This window comes from Haliotis asinina, chromosome 2 (genome assembly GCF_037392515.1).
Source record: "Haliotis asinina isolate JCU_RB_2024 chromosome 2, JCU_Hal_asi_v2, whole genome shotgun sequence".
In the NCBI taxonomy this organism is placed as follows: domain Eukaryota; kingdom Metazoa; phylum Mollusca; class Gastropoda; order Lepetellida; family Haliotidae; genus Haliotis; species Haliotis asinina.
In genome coordinates, this window is record NC_090281.1 from 45,460,695 (window position 1) to 45,474,515 (window position 13,821).

Consider the following 13,821-nt stretch of genomic DNA (forward strand, 5'->3'; position numbering starts at 1 on the left):
GATGTTGGTTTAGGCTTGGATGGTTTAACATTATGCTGAGTTTGAGGATTTTGTCCTTTTGAACGATCTTGAGACAGAGATGACGACTGTGGCTGAGCTTGAGAGTGATGTTGTGTGACTGAAAGTGATTTAGTAGTTTGTGTGGCCTGTTCGCTAGTATAAATCCCAGGTGCCTCTGTGCTGATCCATGTGAGATCTGTTTGGCAGTCTATAGATTTAGTTGTTACTTTAGGTTTCAAAGCTGCACTAACAACGGATGCATAGGAATCTGTACCATCATTAGATTCGACAAGTTTCCTAGCTTCAGAGAAGCTGATGTTTCTGGAAAATTTAATCTTATTGATTTCCATCTGTTGTTTCCAGATGGGACAGTCTTTGGAAAAGGATGAGTGATTTCCTGAACAATTTGTACATTTCTTGATATCACTATCACAGTCTTCAGTTGTATGAGACTGCTGACTGCAGTGTGCACATGTAACTGGTCTTGTACAGGAATTGACGCCATGGCCATACTTTTGACATTTAAAACATCGTAAGGGATTTGGAATGAAAATATCAACATTGATATTACAGTAGCCGGCTTTAATTGATCTGGGGGCAGTTGGTGCTGAAAAGGAAAAGAGATAGGTGTTAGTGAGTTGAGTTTGAGAATTTTTCCTGGTTGAGAATCTTTTCACGTATAACACACCTTGGTCTCTCATTTCAAAAGCTATTTCACTTTCAGTCATGTCTGCAAACAACTGATCTCTATCACGTACTATTCCTTTGCTGGTATTGAGAGTTCTGTGTTCAGTGACTGAAACTGGAACACCGACAAGCGAAGTGATTGACAGAAGGTTAACAGATTGCTGTTTTTTACTGCATTCAATCAGCAAAGAGCCTGATCTCAATCTTTTGATGTTTTTAACCTCGCCAGCTATGCCATGAACACCCTTTGATATTGCAAATGGGTTCAGTTTCAGAGGTGTCTTGTCACTAGTCTCTACAACAAGAAAACGTGGCCAATATTCTGTTTGTTTTGAAGTTTGTGGTTTATCATCATGATTAAGTGGAGGTTTGGTCTTTTTTGAGGGGGTTTCGTATTCCATGTTCAGGTTATATTGGTTCGTCATCCGAGCTCCCCACCCACCACGGAGTATCACAAGGACAATGCTAAAAACAAGCGGATCTCCAGCTTGCAGCACCAAGGATACCCGGATGATATACTCCAGCAGAAGAATTATAAATAATTAATCTACCAGATTGGCCCATGAGCCACCGCCTTCTGGGCATAAGACTCTAGGCAAAAATATACATGAATTTGAGGAGTTGAAATAGAGTTTGAAAAATGCGCCAAGACTTTAAAAATGGTATACTACATTACTCATATTATTGTATAAGGGTACATAATTTTACTACAGGGCTTGGCGTGACCAGCCGATTGATAGAATCGGGCCGATTCTACCACCCGTCTAGGTGAAGTAAGGGCCGAAGTGGTGTGTTGGGCAAAGGGAACACGATTCAGGCTCCCAGTGCCCTCAACCACCAGACTACCGTCCTCCACCGACACGGGACGCAACCCACGGCAAACAGGTTGCCCAATTCGGTCGCCTCTTACGACCCGCAATGGGGTGCTGTGGACACATTCTGTCCCGGATCCACACGGGAGAAGAGCACTTAGCGTTACCCAGCACCCACCACGAGGAGGTGGCTCTTCACGGGTGCCTGTTCTGGTAGTTGCATCATTACATCTGTTAACGAGATTAGCAGGGGTGAATTCAGGACAGGTCTGGTTCAGTGGAGTGTAGACGATACCAGGCCTGTCTCCATACAAACAGTCATCTGTAACAGGATAATAGAACACAACGAACTTGTTATGAAATTACATCACCGATAAGGTCTATCTAAACAAAAGGATTAAACGGTTTATGGTTCTCTCTTCTTAATGCCTAGCCCAAATTGATAAAACGTCCGATATGCTTAAACTATTGACAACAATGACAATAAACAATACATAAACAATACATTCAGAGAAGTATTAATATTGGATCAGTTAGAAGACTCTGGCATGACCAACACTGACTTTTCATTTTGACCCCATGTGTCTTCCGCACACTGATGACGTAAATGTAATCACTGTGTGATCTTTTTCGCACTTTGTGGTCTTTCTTAATTATCCATACACTCTTGTTCTAAACAGAATTCGCTATTGCTCCAGCTGTTTTTTTTGTGATTTCAACACAACTGAAATCTACAGAGAACAATAGCGTTTTTTTTTTTTTTTAAAAAAAAATCTTCAAGTGAGTACCGTTAGCGGCAGGTGCGTCCTCGGAGCCAACACACAATCCCTCCTGGCACCATTGAAAGGATAAAGAAGGATGAATCACTAACAATATAGCTGTAGTGGGAGTAAAACTAATATCCCTCACTCACTGATTCTATTTTGTGTTGTTGAATGATAGGTTTTTCTATCACATACTCTCAAATTATGTGAGTTATTCTAGCTGTTTTACTATACTTTGGCGACAGCTTTTTTTAAAATATACACATATTATTTTCCAATATGAAATATTTGGCCGATATCTTGCCGATGTGACGTCAAATATTAACTCACTCACTACAATCTGTGATAATCTAATTATTGTATTGTCCTTGGTTGTGAGGACCTTGCTCAATATATTACATTGGTATACTTCTTTTTTTTTCTTTCTGTTTTTTATTGCTGGACATTTGCATCTGTACGTTTGCAGATTGGTGTTTGAATAGGGAATAAATAAAGAAAAGAAATCCATACAACTAGAAGTTTTTGACAACATGTTAGATATTGCAGAAGAAAATATTCAGCAATGCGTTTGAGGACCAAGCTAAAAGCAGTACATATGCATACATACATGCATGCACACATGCACACGCACACTCACACACATACATACATTCGTACATAATGCGGCATATTACAAAAGGTTTTTATAAGAATCCCATTTCGTACAAAATTCAGTATATTTGGATTTATTAAAGTCTTTAATTTTTCCTATCTGGTAGTAGTATTTAACCTCATTTTGGAAATGTTTTATGTTTGGTAGGATTGTGTGGAGTAATCTGAGCTGGAACAATCTAAGCCTAGGGTCTGGAGTAGTTTTGTGTGCTTGTGTAAATAGGCTAGAGCAGTTCATGTTGATTAAAAGTTCGCCTTCCCACTTTTCAGTGACTTTTAATGTATCTGCAGTTTGAGTTATTACATAGAAGTATTTCTTTGAGCCTATATTACATGAAAAAGATTGTTTATGTATATATTCGTGTTGTTTGTTATTTTTAATGAGGGATTTATTAATGCCTAGGTCTTTGAGGTATTTCCTAACTGCCCTTATAACTTTTTTAAGCGTCATTTTTAGAAGTTGGTATGGTGAGGATGAAGACTTTTATGGATAGACAACTTCTTTCTTGCAATGGATGTGACGTTTCGGTGTAGATTCCAACACCGTTATCAAGCAAAACATATGTCCAAGGAGAAATGTATACATGACGAGTTCATGCAATAGAGGCGGTTGATGTATAGTGTGTTGGCATGAGGCTTGTTGTGATAGGAGATGACGCAGCTAGTGGGCAAGGGTGGGTTATTCTTGATTCGGTTTGATTAGCTGATCGTAAGCCGTAGGGATGTAATACCCTTGATCTCTGTTGATTGTCGAGCTGCCCTTGTAACGCCATAAAAATCAAGGAAAGTAATCTGCAAGGATTTGTTACGGAATTGTTGCAATGTCATAAAAATGACCTCAGAATTGAGCAGGCAATGAATACTGAATATATCATTAACATCGAAGTTCTGACTATAGAATGGTTTGCCATTTATAGTAAATTTTGGTTGTATAGTAGGGGTTCTCTCGGGAAAACTTCATAGTTATTTGGTTTTATCTTATTGCTGTACTTGGAAAAGGCAATAAAACAATCTTTCCAGAAGAGGTTTTCAGTTTTACTAGCAAGCTTTCCGGGAAATCGCTTGCTAGAAGGAATAAGTTAGAAAGTCCATTTCTTTTCAAAGTAAAAAGTTAGTAGTTTCTTCCTCCAGATAAGTTTCAAAGAGTCAGCATATGCCAAAATATCTATCTTACAGTGTCCCCTAGGTTTACAAACAATTCTTTTCTTTATTTCGTCTTGTTTATTATCCCAAAAGAACCTGAAAAGAATATTGTTTAGCTTTCTAAGGAATTCTTCTGGTGGATTTGGCAGCATAAGGAAAAGGACCTTGAGTTTTGAAATGAGCATTGATTTGATTACAGCGGTCTTGCCCATTGGTGTTTTTACTCTTGTCATCCATCTTTCAATAGTTTCTTCGATTTCGAAGATTTTGCTTTCAAGATTTAGTTTAATCATTCTATCACAATTAGTTGAAAAGATTATGCCCAGAATTTTAAAGGTTTCAGGGTTCCTGTCAAGGTTTAGGTCTGGTCTAAATTTGACGTTACAAGCTTTTTTTGGATCCTATCCATATAGCTTGTGATTCATTAAGTTTTATTCGTAATCCAGAAATATTTGTAAAATTGATATTCTGGTACATATTTTTAACATACGTGAGGAATTCGAACGTACAGTTAATCCCGTTATCGTATAGCTTGGACCAGAGTCCAGCTCGCCAGACATTATCGAATGCTTTAGAAAAATCTATAAAAGCACAGTAAAATTTCTGTTTACTGTGTTTCAGTATATATCTGTTAGCAATGTCATTATGTACCTATTTCATATAGAGTATCCGGCTAACTGAAGTGTTTATAGAAAGAATGGAATTCGGCAACACTTGGTGTACATGTTTGTTCGCTTTTTGTTGAGAGTGTGCCAAAATCCTCTAGGCGCGTTGAATTGTTATCACATAATTTTAATCGTTTAACAATTATCGCAGAGGGCGCGATGGCATGTATCAATCAAGTCAGGGAATTTGATCCCGTTAGTCATCTGATTACAAACCCTGCTGCTTCCTGACTGTAAAGGTGTGTTTGCACTGAAATGTTTCCTTCATTTGTCCCATATCAGCTTTTTACTTTTAATATGGCAGAAGACTTTACAATGGTATATTTACTATTTTATTTCCGCACGTTGTTCCTCTTGCGGCACAGTGCCACCAACATTGACCGTTTTCCGGATTGTAACAGGACATCTTCTGGCACACCGTGATTCCTGTCAAATCCACACCCTGTAGCATCAATGAAATTATTATACAATAATAAGAACGCACATGACAGTTATTGTAATTTGTATACAATGTTAAGAACCCCCTGAACTGACCAATTTCTGTAAATGAACTTACTGATCATTTACTGTAATCAGTAGACAAAATGAATGGTAAGGACCTACTAGCTTGTTACTGTCATTAGTAGACAACGGTAAGGCCTCCTGACCGTAACTCGACGCAAAGACTTACGAGACATAGACGAGCATCGGGTCCATAGACGAGTCGACACTGCTCGTGTACGCCATACAGTTGACCATGAAACTGCCCCGTTACATCGGGAACTGACACTTGCCGCAGGGATTCCAGAGGCACGCCCTTGAGTAGTCACTGCTGACGCTAGACAATTAGAAACAGAACATGTTATGAGAAATACTGTCAAACCCGGTTGATGTCGATCTCTGATATTTCGAACATACGCACACCTCGAAGTCAAGGTACAGGCCCTAGTGTCTTTGAGAGGATCACAGACTAAAAAATGTTTTGAGATGGTCTCCAACTCGAAATGCTTCACAGTAGAATACATCATTCCAACATTTGCAAGTTACAAAGAATGAACAGATTTCAAGCCACTTTACATTTTAGTCATAAACTCGAGAATCTGCCGAAACCTGGAAAACTCTAATTAAGGTATCTATTTATATACATATAAAATATGTAAAAAGCAAAAACTAACCCCCCCAAAACCCACAGTTGTATTTAACACTTCAAGTTATTTAAGTGTACATTAGTCGAACTTGAACATTGCTCTGCTCGAGTTCCCACCTCTATCTGAACATTTCCTAATACCAGGCGCCTGCTCTGCAATGTCCGCCGCTGTAACAAACCGGTGATGTAGGTGAAACACCCGAATGAATCGGTTCTGAGTACGTGTGGCCAATCTTGGTCTCCCATGTCTAGGACGTTTTGGGGTCGAACTGAAGCGGGTATATATAAACGACCGAGAGAGGAAGAAGGGCGGTGGACTCTGTTTTTTTATATCAACATTCTGGTCTGGAGGTGAAGCCTCTGCAGGTTATGGTTTGTCCAGCAAACGTATTTTAGTCTTAGACCTTGGTTCGAGCATTTAGCTCTGACCCCCATATTATGTTTAAGCGAGTGAGTGAGTTAAAATTTTTAGTCACATCAGAAATATTTCAGCCATATCGTTACTAAAGCAGTTTGCATATTAACAAAATATTATATAATAAAACAAATATATAATCTGTCGTCAAAGGACAGTAAAACATTTAGAGTATCACAACTACCATTTAACTTAAAAAGTGACTATTACCGACACTGTATTTGTCGGCCCAAATGTCACATCAATATCATCAGAATAGGACAAGACAAAGAGAAATTGCGACACTTTTGGCATTGAGCTCGATGTCATCCATATAAGGGGATGAGTGAGTGGTGTTGGGGATTTGTGCTTATTGAATTTAAAGGATTTATCGAAAAACATAAAAACAAATTACTAAACGAGTCTCTATTCTTTATGTACTGGCAGTTAACTGTTTTTCTAGGTGTTGACCTTTTGGTCAAATAGTGTGCCTCGGTGCTAGTCACAATTAACAAGTTTAAGTGCGATAATACAAACTGTAAATAACACGTACGTGCCCGTGAGGTACTTGTTAATGTGGTTGTCGAAATATGCAGCAGAGCAGCTGGAGAAGACGTAAGGGTTATTGTTGGTGGTGTCGTATGTCTTTGGCGTGCCTGTCATGATGTAGTTGTCATTGCTGTCGCAGTTGTTCCCATCGGTGCCATCGTGTCTTAAGCTTAGACTACACACGAGAGATAAAGAGTCATGAATATACTGATAAACACATATAAGATGATCCACGACCTGACAAATGACCCCAATTTGCATACTTGGGAACGCCCCACAGAACGATCCACTTGAAACAAGAGGGAGACAGGTTGTCTGATATATATCGAGAAGTTCATTTTCCCCGTCCGTTTCACGCATGAATTGTTATAGTACACTCGATTTGGGAACAAGTACAATCCCAACGAATTGAATCAACACAAAATACTGAGCAAATATGTTTAGGACCACCGATCCATTTCACGAAGCAAATGACATTTTCCTGTTTTTTTAAAAACAAAATTGTTGAATATCTAAAATGCTTGACAATGCATCAATCATCTATTTGTCTTCGTCTTAACTAAAGGTTAGCGTGGAATATCTGTATCTTATGCCTGAAATTGCAGTCTTATCATTCGAAGGAATATGCGGTGTTGATTTCATGTCACGGTTAGCATGTATTGCACGTGCATAATAATCAAGTTACCTGTAGCAGCCAAGTGTACTCGCCCAATTCGTTGTACCGTCTCTCTTGTCACAAATGCGTGTAGTGTGCAGGATCATCTAATGTGTGTCTAGCAGTAGTTGTGTTAAACGCCACTTTTAGGGTTGGATTGTCAATAGAGACTAGATATTGCAATTCATCTACATCTGCCAAAAACAGATTTTAAGATCACCAAAACGTTAAATCTCTTTTTTCAAAAGTTGCAACCTCCAAACAACCAAAAGTAACCCAAAACAAAACTCAGCAAGTATTTCTTTGCTTCTGACAATTTCTATGTCTTCAAGAGGAGAAATGTTTTTTTCCAACATTTTCTGACCCAAGTTCTTTGGGGTCATAATTCCAGGTCATCAAATAGTCCGACAAACACTTAATATAAAATGCCTAAGAGATATGTATAAAGTTGAAATTGAAAATGCGATGTGTCTTTGAGATCGACGAGGAAAACGATCGAGGAAAAGTCAAAGCGCATTTGAGCAGGGCAGTCGGCTATTGGGACTATAGAAACATTGAATGTAAGTATGGATGAATTGCCAATTTGCATGCAGCCGAATAAAAATCAGAAAAAAAAATTGGCGAAATATTGGAGAACAAATCAGTTAGTTTGGCCCACCTGCGTCCAATTTCACCTGCGTTGTTCTGACGTCAGCGACGAAGTGAGCCCTGAACTCTACAATGGACACGCTCTTGCTGCCCTGTGCTATACACATCTGGGCAACCGATGCCAGACCTGTGAGGAAAATAAGTTTACAGGAAACAATGTATGTAGCAGATATGTTGATAACGAACACATGAACATAATATTTTGTCCCGGACAAGTGGATACTTTTACATTAATGAAAGATACTTAGTTTTCCCTTTGATTTCGTTATAAGAGTTGTTTGTTGCATACAATAATGAAATATATATGTCACGAAGTTACATCGAGCACAAAACTTATTTCAAGACGGTGGTCTGTTACATCGAGCACAAAACGTATTTCAAGACTATGGTCTGTAGCGTTAATTATTTACAATATTCGGAGATACTGAAGTAGCCAACATGTTAAACATTGGTGTGACATAAGGAACAGTATTACCCACCGTAATAAACAGATTATTATATTCAGGTCCATATCATACTATGTTTATGACACTCAGGTCTAAATATTGGGATATCCCTCGTTCTCGCACGGAAAATACCAACATTTAGGCAGTCGTGTCGCATATCGTATGACATGGGCACTAATATTAACGTCCTCTATTTTCTATTTTAAGAACATATTGTGTGAGGATGATGTGGAAATTTCCACAGGCAGAATAAAACTACATTCACCCATTCTCTCAATTAAAAGAAGCAGTATCTCTTTCAATGTTAATTCATTCAGCTATAGGTAACATATATTTACCTACAACGTCTTGAAACATGCCCTCGGGGTCTATCCAGTAAATATCGACACTGTAGATAAAACGTAATTCTTTCGATTAATACAAAAGAAATGGAAAGTGCGCAGTTCGGATTTCTCAAAATCGTAAGTTGATCACTACTATGTAAGTGGACTGGTTTTGTCATGGCTTGAATGAGAGGTGCCAGATGAATTCGTAAGGAAAACCCTAAATATTTAGATCTCTGACTTTAAGCACTCTGGTGAAAGCGCGTACAGGGCATAGAATCATAATCAGCGTTAACCGCGTTTCCAAACAATGACAGTTTTTAGTCATCAATCCAACTTAAAATGGCGCCGTAGGTCACTGGACCACTTATGCCCCAAGCAAGGACGAGGGGCGTTTACAATGTAACCAACCTAACTATATTCTTGATGTCAAGTGTTAGAAAAACTTCCATTTTATTTTTAAGAATGATTAGTAAAATCATGTGTGGTTTAATATTTCTTAAAAACATTCTGTTTTGTTGTACCTCTTGGATGATGGTAATGTTTGGCAACAATCTAAAAAATATATCGTAAAAATATAGAGGACATTCCATTTTGCGAGCATGCTACAAGCCAATGGCAATGCAACTAATATATATATATAATTCTCCTCTCCATCTGTTTCCTCTTGAGTGTCATCATATGCATTTTGTCAATCTTGCAAATCCAACATCCCCTACTTCGTTTAATAGTATATGTTCAATCAACATTCAAACATTTGGCTTGCTTGATATATATATATTTAAAAGAAGGGCCGTGGTTTGAAGGACACCCCATTTTAAGCTTTCCAAAACCTTGTAACCAGATATTCAAGTTGGCTATGTTTACTATATAGAAAAAACTGAAACAACAGCGACCATTCAGTATTTAATTTGAACCCTTGGTGTCATGCATGTCTGATCTGTTTCGGTCCGCCGGACACTGTCAAACCACTCGTTGCTTCCGTCGTCCTGAAAAAATCGTGTAATGCATTTTCACGGTCGTTGTCTCAGGATAGAGCCCACAAAATAAACCAGTTTGGGAAACCCATGGGTATAGGCTTGGCAAAGACAAACCCAGAAACAAAAATCATGGCGAATCTGGGATTCGAGCTCGCCGTATTGAGTTCCTGTCCAACAAGGACTATTAATTAACTGTGGATCGTAATGACGACCAGTTCATCATGGACTCCCTATAAGCTTGTGTTAGATGTGGTGTGAAATACCTAACTCAACCTGTCTAGAAACCTAACGACGGATACACTGTCAATATTAACTCTAGATGACCTCATCATGAAAATTTATACGTGAGTGAGTGAGTTAAAGCTTTTCATTAGCAATATTCCAGACATAGAGCGAAGAAAACAAACTTTTCTTTTCACAGTATCTGTCGACAAATGACAGTATAACAGCAAGATACAAACGGCTGTACACTGGATTCAATCTTTTCATTTAACATCCTCTTCAAACCATCAGTAATCTGAGATGTCCCGTAAAAGTACCAAGCATCAATATTCACGTCCTACCCAAGAGCTGACAAGGTTGCTATATTCGGTAAAAGTATCAAGTACCAGTATATTCACGTCCCACACTAGGATTTACGAAGATGCTATGTTCCTTAAAAGTACCAAATATCAATATTCAGATGCTGGTTGCGAGAGTATCCTCTCTTGTTGAGACTCTTACCTCAATAATAAACCCAGCAATTCTGATATGTATCCTCTGGGTCGCAGTTTTGAACCTCTGATTAACTTGCATCACGGGTGACAGGATAACGTCACAGGAGACAGAATAACATCCCACATGACAGGAAAATATCACAGGTGACAGGATAACATTAAAGGTGACAGACATTATCACAAGCGGAAGGAAAACGCTACAGGTGGCAGGATAACAATAAAAGAGTCAGGATAACATAACAAGTAACAGGATAACATCACATATGACAGGATGGTATTACAGGTAGCAGGTTAACATCACCGATGACAGGATACATCACATGTGACAGGATAATATCACAGGTAGCAGTAGAACATCACGTTTGACAGGATAATAAATATTACAGGTGGCAGGATAACAATGAGCAGGATAACATCAAAGGTGACAGGATAACGTTACAGATGACTGATCATCATTACAGGTAACAGGAGAACATGACAGATGATATCATAATATTACTGTCTATGTATCTAGACATTGTTACTTTTACAAGTACACGCGAGGTGGGTGAGTGACTTAAAATTTCAATATAAAGTGACGGGAACAATTTTAGTAAATGTGATAACTATCTGTCACAATAACACTTTAGGAGCATTTCACAGAATTCAGGTATAAAAAGTAATTATTTCTGATTCAAATACATTCTACTCAAAACTAATCGATAGGATATTTAATATTAAATCAGGAGCTATGAATCACAAACAACTATAGCGGAGTTATCATTGGGAGTTACAGTGCTTCAACGCTCTGCATGAATACCCCCGATCTGAAAATTAATTTACATACGGCATTGAAAATGCGAGCAAAGTGTCCTCGAATATTGTCCATTGCCTCTTGTTTCCTTTGCGCGTCCGTCCTGTCAGCTGACAGCATGAACCATCTGTCAAATATATGCACTAGGGGTTGTCTGGACTTCACTATCCACAATAACAGATTACATTTGATTTTAAGGGCAACATAGGTGCTATATATCCATAAATGTTTGCGTCAGGGGTAAGCATGTTCTACCCTACCGCCGGCACGTGTCATTACTTACCTTATTTAAATGGCATGTATAATTAAACATCGAGGGTACATCAACCCATTGCCCCTCCCCACTACACACACACCACCACCACCACCCCTGGTTGTCTGGACTTCACTATCCACAATAACAGGTTACATTTGATTTTAAGGGCAACATAGGTGCTATATATCCATAAATGTTTGCGTCAGGGGTAAGCATGTTCTACCCTACCGCCGGCACGTGTCATTACTTACCTTATTTAAATGGCATGTATAATTAAACATCGAGGGTACATCAACCCATTGCCCCTCCCCACTACACACACACCACCACCACCACCCCTGGTTGTCTGGACTTCACTATCCACAATAACAGGTTACATTTGATTTTAAGGGCAACATAGGTGCTATATATCCATAAATGTTTGCGTCAGGGGTAAGCATGTTCTACCCTACCGCCGGCACGTGTCATTACTTACCTTATTTAAATGGCATGTATAATTAAACATCGAGGGTACATCAACCCATTGCCCCTCCCCACTACACACACACCACCACCACCACCCCTGGTTGTCTGGACTTCACTATCCACAATAACAGGTTACATTTGATTTTAAGGGCAACATAGGTGCTATATATCCATAAATGTTTGCGTCAGGGGTAAGCATGTTCTACCCTACCGCCGGCACGTGTCATTACTTACCTTATTTAAATGGCATGTATAATTAAACATCGAGGGTACATCAACCCATTGCCCCTCCCCACTACACACACACCACCACCACCACCCCTGGTTGTCTGGACTTCACTATCCACAATAACAGGTTACATTTGATTTTAAGGGCAACATAGGTGCTATATATCCATAAATGTTTGCGTCAGGGGTAAGCATGTTCTACCCTACCGCCGGCACGTGTCATTACTTACCTTATTTAAATGGCATGTATAATTAAACATCGAGGGTACATCAACCCATTGCCCCTCCCCCCTACACACACACACACACACACACACACACACACACACACACACACACCACCCATGACCAGAGAACAACGTACAGCCTGATGCGACGTAGATCTGCAAACAAACCAAACAATCAACTGAATCAGAAACTTGTATTGATAATTTTTTTAAAAATTAAAACCCCTGTGTAAAATTACAAAGATTGAGTTGCTTACATTTAAAGGAAAAGATTTAGAAAAGCTTCAGCTTTCTTATTTACTTGACTCAGCATAAATAAACATGCTACTGAATCGATACATCGGGGGACTTAAGTCTAAACTCAAATGATAACTGGGCGGTGGAATTACAAAATCTAGAAACACCTTTACGTTAACCTGGAAAATACTATTACGTTCCAAAAACATCGCAATATGGGCACAACAACCGTATACAATAAAGATTTATTCAATGCATGGTGACACATATGAGTTGAGAGCAATGGCAAACATCCTTACCTTAGATACACAGAGTTCTCTATGAGCGCCATTAGATCCATGTACACGTCATTTGGTATAGCACGAGCAAAACTTGAAGTAGATTGTGGCGCCGACGGCGGCCCACTGTCGTCGGAATTGAAAACGGTAATATGCCCGCAGATGAGAATGGATGATGTGTAGGGACAGGCGATATTGTTATATTACATGAGTATTTATATAGGGTTATAGTCCACTCCGTCTAGATGCATGTTATAAACGCCTCGATCTCAACGGCACATCGTATTTTCATTCTCAACTCCCCGGGGACCATACAACTCTTGCAGCCACTAGGGTTAATGTGACTTTCCCATCCTTACGAGGTACCCATTTTCAGCTGGGTAGACTAGGACTTATAGTCACAGTACTTTTGTCCATGTTTACTGATGTACCTGCAACTAGATGTTCGCACGTACTCGTGTGACCACCATCTGCTCATTTACCAACGCATTCGGGGGGTTCTTTTAACTGCACAGGGTAGCGTACTGCACCCAAATAATTACCTCTTATAATATCCTTCAGCTGCATTTGTTTCCATTCTATCCTCCAAAAATTAAAATTAACTCGTAATCTACTGCCTTGTGTAAAACATTTTCTAATCCTTAGAAGCAATATTTTATCTTAACTGTAATTTGTATTGTGACCTGTAACATGTGTTGCATATATTGCTCTTTTATGGGTCGAATGCCTTACTCGTACAATGAACATCATTGACATCGAGGTGGCTTATTATCTTATG

General features: G+C 39.0%; 1 pseudogene; it reads right to left on the minus strand.

The window, feature by feature from the left end:
- The window catches only part of LOC137271834 (uncharacterized), a 34,382-nt pseudogene that overhangs the window by 15,197 nt on the left and 5,364 nt on the right, over positions 1-13,821 (minus strand).